The 13,670-nt window shown below is 42.1% G+C and overlaps 1 protein-coding gene across 4 annotated transcripts in view; it reads right to left on the reverse strand.

The window, feature by feature from the left end:
* The window catches only part of MGAT5 (alpha-1,6-mannosylglycoprotein 6-beta-N-acetylglucosaminyltransferase), a 139,338-nt gene extending 126,751 nt beyond the window's left edge, over positions 1-12,587 (reverse strand). For 2 of the 4 annotated variants that reach the window (XM_072873919.1, XM_072873920.1), the window contains exon 1: positions 12,399-12,587. The gene's annotated coding sequence lies outside the window, so the exon portion shown is untranslated. Of the gene's footprint in view, positions 1-11,553; positions 11,572-11,686; positions 11,834-12,398 lie in introns of those variants that run through there. The other 2 variants (XM_072873921.1, XM_072873922.1) reach the window with 2 other exon arrangements.
* Between the last annotated feature and the right edge of the window lie 1,083 nt (positions 12,588-13,670).

Here is a 13,670-nt window from a genome sequence, read left to right on the forward strand (position 1 = left end):
CTCACAATTCCACATTAGACACCTAAAATTCTGTGTACAATGAAAGTTCAAAGAGGGACTCAAAAAAGCCAGCTTACAAAAGAACCAGCTTAATTATGAAAAGACAATAGCTAGCATGGATTTACCAGAAACTTAAGAAGATAGTATTCAAAAAGTTGCCTAAATTCAGATTTATTTGATACCTTGCTCTGCTCAGCTTTCTTATGTTCTAAATTGTCTCAGTGGTCTGTTAAAGTAGCAAACTTACATTTTCTCCATAATATTTTAATTTGTTTATCCTGACTGGCTTTTTTTGGGGGGTATAACAATAGTCTTATAAGAGATTCCTATAAAAACATTTAGAATAATCAAGCCAAATACATTATTGCAATAACTTATTGAATATATTAGCAAAAAAATGGAAGTCAATTCTGGTGCCAGTAACCCCCAGGGAAAAAAATCTGCAGATCCAGACAAACTACAGGACACTCAGCGATCACTCACCTCTCAATGTGCTACTTTCATTTTCTGTAGATTCAAAGCTTGTGCAACACAAGCAGAGAGTCAGACCTTCAGTAAAAATGGCCTCAATCATTACAGACAGTTGCTTGAGGTCAGTTAAAAAAGCCACATCAGAAAAAAGACAAGAAAGAGGATCTGTGTGAAAGTTATTGATGTGACAAAGGAAAAGATGCAAGATCAACTGGCCTTCTGAAGGCATGCAATCCTTGCTTGAAATCACCTGTTTTGATAATTGGCGGTGAGCAATCCAACAGAAAGGTTCTAGTTCATCTTGTATCTATTATTAGGTGATTATAACAATGATGCAGCACAACTGCGCATATACCATTCAGAAACTTCATCAACTTCAAATTAAGTTTACAGAAAAAAAATCCATCCAGGTTTGTTGGGTGGGTGGGGCAGGATGAGGAGTTCTGTTTTAGTCCAATTCTAGAAGTCAATGAGTTCAGTAGATAAAGACACTTCCTAAATGATTTAATAAAGAAACAGGTTACACAAACATGAGAAAGAATTTCAGAAGTACACTTTGGGGGATGGGAAGGAATGCATGAGATAAAGATTAAGTGTAATGCGTGTGAAAAAATTTCAAGTCATATGGTAAAATCTCATCCTTGAAGATGAGATGTTCGGAGAAAAAAGGCAAAAGCCATTCAGAAGTCTGGATTAAGAAGATTTCTTTCCAAGCACAGCAGAGGATACCCAAAACACTTCTCACACATAACTGAAATCCAGCTTGACCAACAACAACAACAAAATAAACCCAAAATAAGCATACTTAGAATTGAGAGATCGCTGAACTTCAGCACATCTGCTAAATAAGAGATTATATTCATTAAAATCTTCACAGTCTAGTGGAAGGCTGTTTCCAGTGCTGAGCAGAACAGAAAATACATATGCTGCCTGCATATTTCCTGAAGGCCAAATGAAAAGAGAGCACAACATGATTAGCCCTTCAGTCTTTTAGGATGTGGAGCAGCAGAGGCAGTGGTAATAGCAATAATTAAGTAGCAGTGACAAAGAAAACATGCTTCAAATTACACAAAATAGGGGAGGAAGGAGACAGACACAAGCCAAGATGGAAAGAAAAGCATGACCAAAACCCTGAAACCTATTACACAATATTCTGGAGAATTTCTAACACTTCTCCCGATTTTTGAGGTTTTTTGGGTTTTTTTTAAATTTTTTATCAGTTTTACAACTCAAACACTGGTGTACTTTATGTAATACTCTAAAGAAATTTGTATAAGAAAATAAAGACCTTAACACCATAATAAACTGGACAACTGTCAGCAGTGCACTCAGCCACATGCACAAGCCAAGTGAGAATACATTAGCAAAAAAAAAAGTATGCTAATAACATTTGACAGATTTCTTCCTCCATTCGTCAAATGCAAGGATGACAGAGCTGGTCAGTACAAAATAAACAATGAAAAGGTTTTAATCCTGTATTTTTGTGGCCTGCACAAACATTTTTATCCTGAGCAATAGGCTTGATCCCCATAGTACAGGGAAGGTGGACATGTTGAGCGGTGTAAGGTTCCTAGAGTAATTTCTGCAAAACTACAATGCTGCATCAGCAGCCTTTTTAATAAAATGCCAGATTTTAGTTATTTAAAGAATAAGGTAGGTGGCTATTTAAAAATACTCTTTAGCTTGTGAAAGGGCAAGAGTACACCTTCATTAAAAAACTCTTTTCATAATACACATCCAAAATCAATAGCGTGAAATCTGAGTTGTATACCAGGAATTTATACAGTGAGAAGGTTTGTTTGGTTCTTTTTAAAATTGGGATAAACAAACATAGAAATGTACATTGGTAGTACTTACATAGAATAATTCTTTTTGGAAAAAAACCACATTAATTTGCTAGACAAAACTGGGGCCATTTGACCTACTGGATAAGCATTAACCAATATTAACCCTCTGTTAACCTAACATTTTAAGAAGTAATAAGAACACAATCTTCTAAATTAGACTGATGTTCAAACACTCCAAGCCAGCACTGTCACTGAAAGCAGCATCTTTATCCCTCTCCAACCTCCTTCCCCAGCCTATACGACTAAAAGGTGACGACAGCTAGGGAACGCTGTTACTCTGAAACATGAACGGCCAAAGGCCAGAAAGCCATTTACAGCCACAGCAGTTTGTCAGCCAGTTCACTGCACTGCCACATAAATGCACTGATAGGAAATGGGGAGAGATTGGTATGAGGGCAAGTGATTAGTATGAGGGCACAAGTTTAATCTAACTGCAGTCTTGGTGAAGACCAGGAAGACTAATGACATTCCCATGTAAAAGCACCAGCAAATGCTGGTGTTAATCCTCCTCTGATCAGAGCACAGAACAGTTGATTAGCACAAGGTACTACAAATTATAAAACAGTGTTATAAGACTCCTGAGTTACACAGAGTATTCTGAACACCTTATCCTGAAGTACCAGATTATCAGTTGGGCAACAGAATTAAAGTTTGCCATATCCAATGGGAACAATACTCAAGGGTAGAACAAGACTTGAGGTACAAACAACAGTCTGAATAGAGACCAAGACAATTCTAACCAAAGAGAGTACTAATGGTGGATGGGGAAAAAAAAAATCAGTTGTTCAAATACATGGGATGTAGAAAACTTGTACTTCAAATGTAGGGGAAAAAAACCGTTGCTAATTTACATTTTTTTAACCCCAAATTATGAGAAATTAGATTCTTCAGATCTCCACCTAACCCCCCTTTTTAGGTCTAAGAAATGCAAAATTTATGTAGAACTGTTTTCCCCATACTTCCCCAAATTATACTACTATTTTTCAAGTACAGCTTTTTTAAAAGGTATCTTTTTTTTTTCCCATTTATAAGACTCCCTGTTTTCTTTCCTCTAGATGTGGCCACATGAATGCCAATATCTCAGCATGTAAGAAGGTGTTCTTAGACATGTTTTAAGTAGCTTAATCAATACTGGCATTCTTCTGTAACATTACACAGTGCATAAGCTATGCAACTGGTACATATGGAAACTACTATGACAGGAAATGAATCGAGGTACAAGGACGTTAATAGAAGCTGAACAGAAGCTAAACCTGTTACAAGCTTTTGCTCTGTATCAGCCAGTACAGCCCTCAAAGGAAAGTTTAAGTGCACACTTGGGCCTCATTGTACGAGTTTCAATATACAGAGCCAGAGGTTTAAATAGCATCAACTCAAAAAGAGCTAAAGTAAACTGCAATATGCCTTTTACACCAGTAGAGAACTTTACCCACTGCACTTAAACTCTTGTTACATCATTACAAAAATCCATTCCTTTTGCTATAGGCCGATGGCACACTGCATCACTGCTGGTAACATACCAACGGCGTTGAAACAACTGCTCATTCACTGGACATTCAGCAGCCAGCATGGATCAACTAGTGAACTAAAATTCCAAACTTCCAGTGGGCAAGTACTATTTTAACAGAACTTCATCACAGCTGCTAGTAAGCAGCAATTTGTAATGGAGTCCAGCAGAGAGGCCAAAACCTTAATCATCTTCCAGCCTGAAGCCCTTCCTTGCTCCCTTAAATATTCTTCAACTTACCTTGGTGAGAATTTTGATAAGACAGGTTAGGTGAAAGCTACTGTAACCTTTTCCTCAAAGGAATCACGCATAGTCCTATAAGGTTATCAATCCAGAACCCAAGGAGAGTCACTTAAGAGACTGAGACGAAGATTTCACAAAGATTAACAACTGGGGCCATAAAGTGAGATCAGTAACCTTCTGTAGAAGTCTCAAACCACTGAGATCTAGATTCAGACATATGTCAAATCGCTTTGTCAAACACTCATGCAACTCAGTTTCATTTCTCACATCACTAAAAAAGTCAGAAGTTTTTATTTTACTGATTATCCAATCACTTGAACATACAGACATATGCCAAGCTACTGAAAAAATCTGGGAAAGTATTCCAACAAGAACTACAGGTTACTATCTTATCTACAAGGATTACAGTCTATATTTCTCTTTCGAGAGAAGTTATGATATCAAAACAAAGAAAAATATTTTTTTCTAGAACCGATTTATAAATAAGCTCAACTGGTATCTAAGAAAATAGCTATAGAAATAACAATCTAATTTTAAAGTACAACCATAAGATATAAATTTAACTTCATTACAGGCTTTTAAAATTAGACTAAGTATTCAGAACTGGTTGATTTTACCTGTAGTAAGATAGCTATTAGCTTGAGTAGAAAAACCACTGGAAGCATTTGCAGCATTCTCCTCCTGCATGCTTTTTTCCAGTCTAGTAAAAGAAAAGTAGCTGCATAACACGAATAGATGTTAAGCGTAAACAGAATTATACTGTATTTCACCATGTTCTTGGAGGATCAATAGTACTGATTGCAAAACTGCATTTCATGAAGAGAAATACAGGGAGGGAAACTGGTCATTTTTACAAGAACTTACAAAAACAAATCAATGTGCTAAAGAACTGACTGGAGTAATGTAGCTTTCATAATCTGGTCAAATATCCGGTACAACCTGGGCTGAAGGCCGAGTGGTAAAGATTGAGAAAGCTTTGGGTCTTTTTTTCCCCTATACAGAGTGTTCCACATCCTTTTCCTGTTCTATCAGATCAGGAAACACAAATACTGATTTCACTGACAAAATCCTACCAAAATGCAGGAGTGACAGTTCTTAATTAAATCTAAGGAGAAAGAAAACCATTACATATTCTAATTTGGCTATATGTCTATTCAAATTTAATGCCCAATTTCTAAATTTAGTTTGACTTCCAGACAAGCAGTTTGAGTTCTTCAAAAGACTCTCTCAAACAATTAATTTTTTTCAGTCCTCCAAATATTTTTTCAGATTTTTTTCCTGATCTCTCTGGAACTTTTTTCCACAATCCCTGCAACAGAGGTATGTATTTTAACATCTCCTACCTCAAATTTCATCAACACACAAAGACTGAGAAATAGTCATTTTTCTGCTCCTACTCACTGCTTGCAAGTATGCTTCTAAGACCTCCACCACCCAAGTATCACATTGGTGCCTTACTTGGCCTGCTTGCCCACTTGTTTTTTAAACATCTTATTGCTACCCAAGGAATAGCTATTCATTTTGCAGCCCTTCTTCCTGCCAAAATAATCTCTGAATCCCCTATATGCCTACCATTAGCCAAATGCATTTTTGTCAAGATTGTTAGTGTGTTTCAAAAGCCAAGATGCTGGAGGGTTTTGGAGGTGTCTCTTGATTTTTCTTTTTTGGTACATGTGTAGCTGTGTGTATTAAGTAGGTGGGAAAGTTTGTATCCACATACAATGTATTAGTACCTACAGAGAACAATGTTGTCAAGCTCCTTTAACTTTACTGCAGGAGTTTGCCAAATAGGTGTGAAAGTTTCTATGTCAAGAATATTACAGGTCTTTCCTAGGCATTAGGTATATGTCTGCTTAGTTTCTCTTTTTTTCAGGGAGAAAGCTCCTTTTCCAGGTGGCTCAGAAATTCCAAGATCAGGTGAACAAACAAAGACACAGCAAGATAATACTCTACATTCTTTTTAGGAAAAGGGGGCCCTTTTTAATGTACAATTCATACCAAAAGCAAGACAGAAAGAAAACTCATCCTGAGAATCTGAAGATGACGAAGATCTGGTTGTCGCTGTTTGCTGAATACTTCTAGACAGATTCTCTGTTTTCTATATTTATTGCTATCTTAATTATTAAAAACAGCAAGCTTTAATTACATCTAGACAGAAATGGGCAACTCAAACCAACACTGGGAGAAGGGAACTATTTCGTGGTTCATGTTACTTGGAGTAATACTATAGAGGCCTTAGTAGTGGAAGAATTTCTTTGAGGCAGAAATAGCCTTCACACTACAGTGCACTGAAACAGCATAGGACTTTCATTCTACAGTTAGGTCATGCAAACAGTTTAATTCAGCATTCAATACAATCATGTTACAATGTCTTGGTATTGAATGAATAAACAACGTCAAACCTGGATAACTACCAGGTTTTTTTTCTAGGTTTTGGGGGTTTTTTTAAACAAGTTTTTCAGAAAAAGTAATCAATTGGTATGTCTGACACAGAGGTCTAACAGTACAGCACAAAACTTTCTCAAGAGCAACTTAAAGCTAGTATTTTCACTCTTCTTAATCTACAACATAGAAAATTAAATCATTGCACACATTGTACTTGAACAGGACCTATCAAGAAAGACTCATGGAAGTTACTTAAAAGCTTGTTAGGAAGTAGATGATCTGTTCAAAGATTTTTGCTATGAATACCATGTCAAAAATGTTCAAAGTTTTGAACATGTCGATGTTTTACGTGACAAATGAAACACTTCAGATAGACCATTTTCAATCAAAACACAAAGTCATTTTAGAAAAAAAGGTCATAATAGCAGAGTTACATGGGGTCCTTAATACTTGTCTTTCAGGTATATCACATCCATCCTACAGTTATGATCTGCAGAGTTCAAGGGAAACTTCCAAAAACTGCATTAAAGCTGCATTGAACTGCATTAGTTCTCTGCAGCCAAGGAACAAACACATAGAGAGAGCAAGGGAGGCGACCAAAAAAAACAAAAGGAGAGAAGAAGGATAAGACACAACATTTTCAACCCAAGAGAACTACTCCCTAAGTGACTATATGCAGACACCTTTGTACTAACAAGGATCTTCTGTAAGAATGTGTTAAACCACTTTAGTCACACATATTGCAGACAAGAGGACTATCACATAATGTGGTAGAGTCCAAAGGTTCAGTACCTTGAGATGTCATATGTCCAAAGAACATCCAGATCACAAAATATAACGTTAGGCAGGAATGATAATTCACTGCAGCTTGTACCTTTTATGACAACTTAAAATCATAGAATCATTTAGGTTGGAAAAGACCCTTAAGATAATCGAGTCCAACCGTAAACCTAATACTACCAAGTCCACCACTAAACCATGTGCCTAAGCGGCACGTCTACCTCTAGGGATGGTGATTCAACCACTTCCCTGTTCCAATGCTTCACAACCCTTTCGGTGAAAAAATTTTTCCTAATATCCAATCTACTACTTGATTAGTAGATAGCCGAAAATGTTTTGCTAGGACCTCAAAAGAGGTTGTATAAAATGCTGTACCAGTCACAGTGCATGTATGACTTACATGTTTCCTAGGGAAGGGAGGTACACAACCTTAACAGGCAATGGAAAGGAAGCAGCAATAAACTTCATTACCTAACTCTAACAAGAGTGAAGAAAAGGTTTCAGTTCTAAAACTATTCTAGGGAAACACAACCACAAGGAATACGTTATACAGCAAAATGTTATGTACAAAGAAAGGCAACAAACTACATGACCCATGAGCAACAACCGATAAAAGTAAAATTAGGTTCTGCCTGCTACTTGTAACCTACAAAAATCCCTTTGTCTGAAGGACAAGGTCAAAAGAGGTGGTTGATAACTTTCAAAAATTACAGGCTTTTATCAGGATATAAAAATCAGCAAGACAAACGTCAGTAGGTTAGACTAATAATCAAGGTTAAACAGTTTGGAATGCCTGTGGGATGTATGAAGAAATACCGTTAGCAAACAGGAATAAGAGGACCTTGTGAGACTCAAAGGACCAGGATCACAGGATTCTTAGCTCATACAAACCATAAATGATACATCAAATGAATCACAGCATTGACTTAAGCTTTCCTCATGAAGAGGACTTTGCTACTTAGCGTACTTTAAGAGGGAATCCCTGTCACCCAAACTAATTTTCTCTTCTCTGTTCTTTCACTGCAGTGTTTCACTAGTATGAAAGCTGCCACAGACACATGAAAATGCCATAATTTTAGCTGAAGTTCCTCAAAGGAGCTACATCCTAGACTGAGTGCATGCATGGACCTTGGCCTTGAAGGATTCACCTGATTAAAGCAGACAGGACTTCTCCTTGTTGGAAGGCTAGAACAAAACCCCACAAATTCATCTCAAGACAGCAGAACTATTCCAGCTTGAATAGAAGAATAAGGCTATCCACCCTGATAAAAGTTTGCACTGTCATAAAAAGCCACTGCCTCACATCTGGGAGGCTGTGTCCGCACTTGTGTCACCAATTCTCCATCATTATGGTGGCTCCTCCTCAAATGCCATCCAATTAAGAGAGCCTATGTCAATATCCAAAACCCTTCACTGAACTAATGTAAGTTTGTATAAAACTCTAGTCACCTTCTCTTTGTGGCCATGAATTACAGTATGTGAGTTGATAACTCACACGAACAAACCATAAACTGACAAAAAAGATGGGGTCAGAAGTGATGGAAATCAAGCCACTATCAAAACACGATCTGAATGAGACCTACTCCTCACAGAAGTTATACTTCATTATAGTATAGGTCTGGGCTCTCCAATAAATGAAAGTGAAACGCAGAATGAAGCCTTTACAACTGCAGTAATGTATGCCAGTAACAGGAGGCTAAAAGAGGAAAACAAGAGGGTTTGGAGTGTGCACACATACACACAGCAGCAAATACAAAATTCCACTTTTTCTTCTGAAGTATGGAAGACAAAAGATTTTTTTATGTTTTGGTGTTGGGTTTTTTTTGTTTAAGTGGATATACATTGTGGTATATGAAATGCAGAGATGCATAAATACTAACTCAGCAAAAGCAGAGAGGAATAAAGGATGACCTTATTCCACTCCAATCAGTTAAGAATTTTTTGAAATTGAAGACGCAGTAATAGCAAAACTGCTCGATTTCTGAAAGAGTTTCCACTCATCAGATTCCCAGCATGTTCATTTCCTTCAGCAGATGCTTCTGGTGTTCGTTACCAAGAGCTGCTGCTGGAGTACTGCCCTGGTTCCAAACTGGGCTGAGAGAGTTCTGCAGACACTTTGGGAATAGTGTGACATAAATGAAAATACTATCAGAACCTGGCTATTTTGATATTCATCATATTGTATTTCTTTCCACCATCTATTTAAGAGGCTAAGCATACACTAAGTCAGACAATCTGTTGGCAAATAACCATAAAGTAATGTTTGCCCCCAAATCTCCCTTATCCTATCAATAAAACCAAACTTTTCCTATCAATAAAACTGAACTAATTCTCCCATTCTCTCATGAAACACTAAGACTGTCTTCTTTAGTTCTCCATCTGGTCAAAATATGAACACTGAATCCACATAAGCCTTCAAAACACCTACCACACAGCTAATAATCAAGTTACTGTATCAGTGAAGGGCAGTTAATGCCAACTACTCCTGAAGTTCTATTAAAATTTTAGAGCCAAGATGAGGAAGAAAACTGCATACTAAGCATTTTATTAAACAGAAGCAAAAGCAGAGTGAACTTGTTAGATAAAAGCAGCATACAATGCCAAAAACATAACCTTGCAAACTAAATAAAAAAAAATAATTTCAAACTTGAAGGGAAATGAGTGGTGCTAATAAAATTCTACACATTACTTCAAGCACAGAAGTTGATGGAATAAAGCTTTTTTCTTAACCAATGGAAAGGAAGGGAATCTGGTTAGAGGGAGATTACTTAAAATTGCAGAGCAATTGTCTTTATTCTAAGTCATTTTAGGAATTCAGAACACTTCATTATTTTGCCAGATTCTATTTCATGAAGCAGATTATGGATTTTAGATTATTTACACCCACTGTTGCTGGCTGCTTCCTAAGTTTTAGGCAGTTTAGTTTTGGGAGCTTAAACAACCTGATCTTCTTATATTCAGTATCCAGTCACTTTGTCTTTCAGCATCTTTTCAGTCCAGGCTGTATAAGCTGCCTTCCTCCTGGACAGCAAGACGGATTTATCACCCAGAAAAGAGGAAACATATGCTCTTATTTAATCCTTACTCTGCTCGTACAAAATAAATCCATATTCTATAAAAGAGCAACAGAAAACAGTCTGCATACGTTAAATTATGAAGAGCAGACATTCCTTTCGCTAAACATACTGCCCGATGGGCCATTTTAAGAGTAAACTATTCCCTACATCAGCAGGAAGCAGTAGTGAAAGTTACTTTATATGTAACAAAACCACCAGAAAAAAAGGTGAAAGTTTTTTTCCTACTATTAGGCTTGGTACAGCCACCAGTAATTATGTGAACTGTGGGTGTTGCAGTAAGAGTTTCCCATGAAGAACAGTCGGAGTCATTACACAGAGATTAAGAAGGAAAAACGTAAATCACCCATTCCGACTAAATTGGACTCAGGGCCCCAGGCAAAATGGTTTCAGTAATAAGTAACAAGAATTAACCGGTTCCTCCTTTTTTGAGGGCTTTTCAGTCTTTTATGGAATGGCAAAAGTATTTTGAAAGAACTGAGATCACCTCATTGATTTGGGAGTAAAGACATACCCCTAGCCTGCAAACAACTTCAAATGCTGTCCTCCTGAGGACAAAGATTAACAGATATAGTACCAGACATTCCCTCCAACCTACTTGCATTTTCTACACACAAGGCTGTTTGCTGAGATAAAGCACTTGCACTGCACTAGGTCAAAATTCATTCCTGTATTTAGGATTATGAGTCATGCTGTTGAAAAAGCTATCATACTATTTCATGGGGACAAGGTGACAGAGCTTTTCAGACAAATAAGACTGTGTACTAGAATCATATAATCTCAAGAGTGAGCCTTCATTTAAAGAGTATTCTATCCTTGCTGCAGTTATCAAGACAGATTGATGTATTAAGACCTAATGCAAGAATTAAGAATTCATTCTCCCAGGTTTACTGACCACAATGCCAGAAAGATAAATATGCACTTCAAAGACGAGACTGATATTATACCATATCTGGAAAAGATGGAACCTACACTCCCTATGTTAACAGCAAGGAAAGCCTCTACCAAGATTTAGTTCTTCAAAACTGAGTGACATTTATTTTCCCCTAAATATACTAAAAAGTAAGTTTACCTTAAATAGCTGCTAAAACTCAAGGGAGACAATAAAATGGGCCCCCCAAAATTCTTGTTTAACGTAGGTCTGCACAGCTATGCAATCGCATCAGGTCAGCCACTGCTTTTCACAGAAAGACAAACCCCTACGATCAAACCACAAGACGACATTGATGCGCAAGAAATACCGAACCTGGCAAAGGAAGAGCATTGTTATTTCCAATCTAAAGCTCAATGCACCTCTGGTGAAAAAGTAGCAGACATGGCAGACCAAAGCACAGTTGGCAGAGAGATGACAGTTTTCAGGAACCTTTTTCCAAACTCACTTCCGAGAGGCTTACGAAGTCTGAAGAGGAAACAAAACCAGCACCGGGTGGAACCGAGAGCTTGTAAATTGGATCGTAACGGGGAGATTTCAACAGACTTTCGCTCGAGATTCATCCTCCCATCCGCGGCAAAACTTGCCACCCGCGCTTCGCTAAAACCTCCGCCAGCGCTGCTCTTCCCTCAGAGGCGCGCCCACCGCCGCCCAGGCACACGGCGGGCGGCCACCGCCGGGCTCCCCGGGGCCACCCCCCGCTCCGGAGACACCTCCCGGGCCCCGGCAGCCGCCCGCGGAGCCGCTCCCCGCCGCGCCGGGAGCGGAAGGTCGTTACGCAAGGTGACGGGGGCGGCTGGGCCGCGGCAAGGACGGGCCCCGCCGCACCGAAGCGGCTGCCTCGGCGATCCCCCTCCCTCCCGCTCCGCACCCGCACCCACCGCCGGCCCCGCCTCGCGGCGCCCCGCGGCACCCGGGCAGGCGGCTCCCCCGCAGCGGGCTGGCCCCCAGAGGGGGCGAAGTGGCCGGGGGGGGGCGGCCCCCGCCCTGCTGCACGGCTTCAGCGGCCGCGACGGGGGGGGCTGAGGAGAGCGCTCTCCCTCACGACCCGCAGCGGCCTGAGGGGGACAACGGCGGCGGCGGCAGCAGCAGCACCCCCCGCAGCGGGGCTGGGCGCGGCACCGGTCCCCCACCACCCCCAAGCGCCGGCGCCGCCTCACCTCCACCGGCGCCGCCTGTGCGCAGCCCCCCGCGCCGGGAGGAGCGCATCGCCCATGGTCCTCGGCGGAGGCCGGCGCGGGCTGAGGGGCGGCCGCCGCGCCCGCCGTGGGGGCCGGGCCACCTGGAGGCGGGCGGGCGCAAGGGAGCGTCTGCAAACTGCCAGCCGCGGGCGCGCGCGCGCGGCCCGGCACGGCCCGGCACGGCCCGGCGCGGCACGGCAGCGCCCGCCCGCGTGCAGGCGGCACGGCCAGCGGCCGCGCGGGAGGGGGGAGCGCGCGCAACCGGCCTGCCCGGCCGGAAGCGCCTGTGACAGGCCGAGGCAGGGCGAGGGAGCGTGTGCAAAGTGCCTGCCCGGCTGCGGAGCGCGCGGCGCCCGCAGGGGCGGGAGGCGGGGGCGCGGCGCCGAGGGGGCGAGCGGCCGCGGTTGTGAGGAGAAAGCGCCCGCAAGCGGGCACGGCCACTCGTGCGCAGCCGCTGCACGCGGTGGTAAGTGTGCGGGGGTGGCTCCGGAGGGAAACGCCCACGAGCCCGCCGGTGAGGCGGCGTCTCGGCGCCCCTCAGCCCGGCGCTCCTGAGGGGCGGCCTCGTCTCTGTCACAGCCCCGACCTCGCCCTCTTTTGAGCAGGCCCTTGTCCCCTCACACCTGCCTGTGGCCGGCCCTGCCACCGCGGGGCCCTGTCAGCGCCCTGTCAGCGCCCCGCGGAGCGGCGGGCCGCGCTCAGGCCTAGCGGAGCCCGCCGAGGGGCTGGCGGGGAGGACCGGCCCGGGAAACCGCCGCTGCAGCCTCACGGTGCTGGGCAGTCTGTCAGCCAGAGGTCAGGAAAGCAGGGTCAGATAGACATGGCTGAAAGAGCGCTGGCTGACCGCGTGCCCCGAAACAGCTTTCTAAGAATCCTCTTCTCCCTTCCCCGGACTCGTCCACCAAAATCTTCACAGCCCCGACGAACACGTAAGGTTAGACGCAGATCTTGTCTTTGGTAGCAGTTGCGGTTTTGGCTGCACCAGGTGGACGCATTACATCAGCTAACGTTTAGACACACACAGGTATTTGTTCCAGGAGTTGTAGGGTATTCATCTACTTCTTAGGTTGTCTGTAAAACACACTCTGCAAGCTACTAGAGCTTCAGTGTTTGGGAGCCATTAGAGCAAAGGAAGATAACGTATTTTTGTAATGAGAAGATGACTATTTTGTAGTGGCGAGACAGTCTCTATTTAGCACAGCTTCTGGAGAATGGTGTTTTCCCAAGCCTGCATGCACAGGCTTTGGGGTA

The sequence above is a fragment of the Ciconia boyciana genome, chromosome 10, assembly GCF_034638445.1.
Source record: "Ciconia boyciana chromosome 10, ASM3463844v1, whole genome shotgun sequence".
Taxonomy (NCBI): Eukaryota; Metazoa; Chordata; class Aves; order Ciconiiformes; family Ciconiidae; genus Ciconia; species Ciconia boyciana.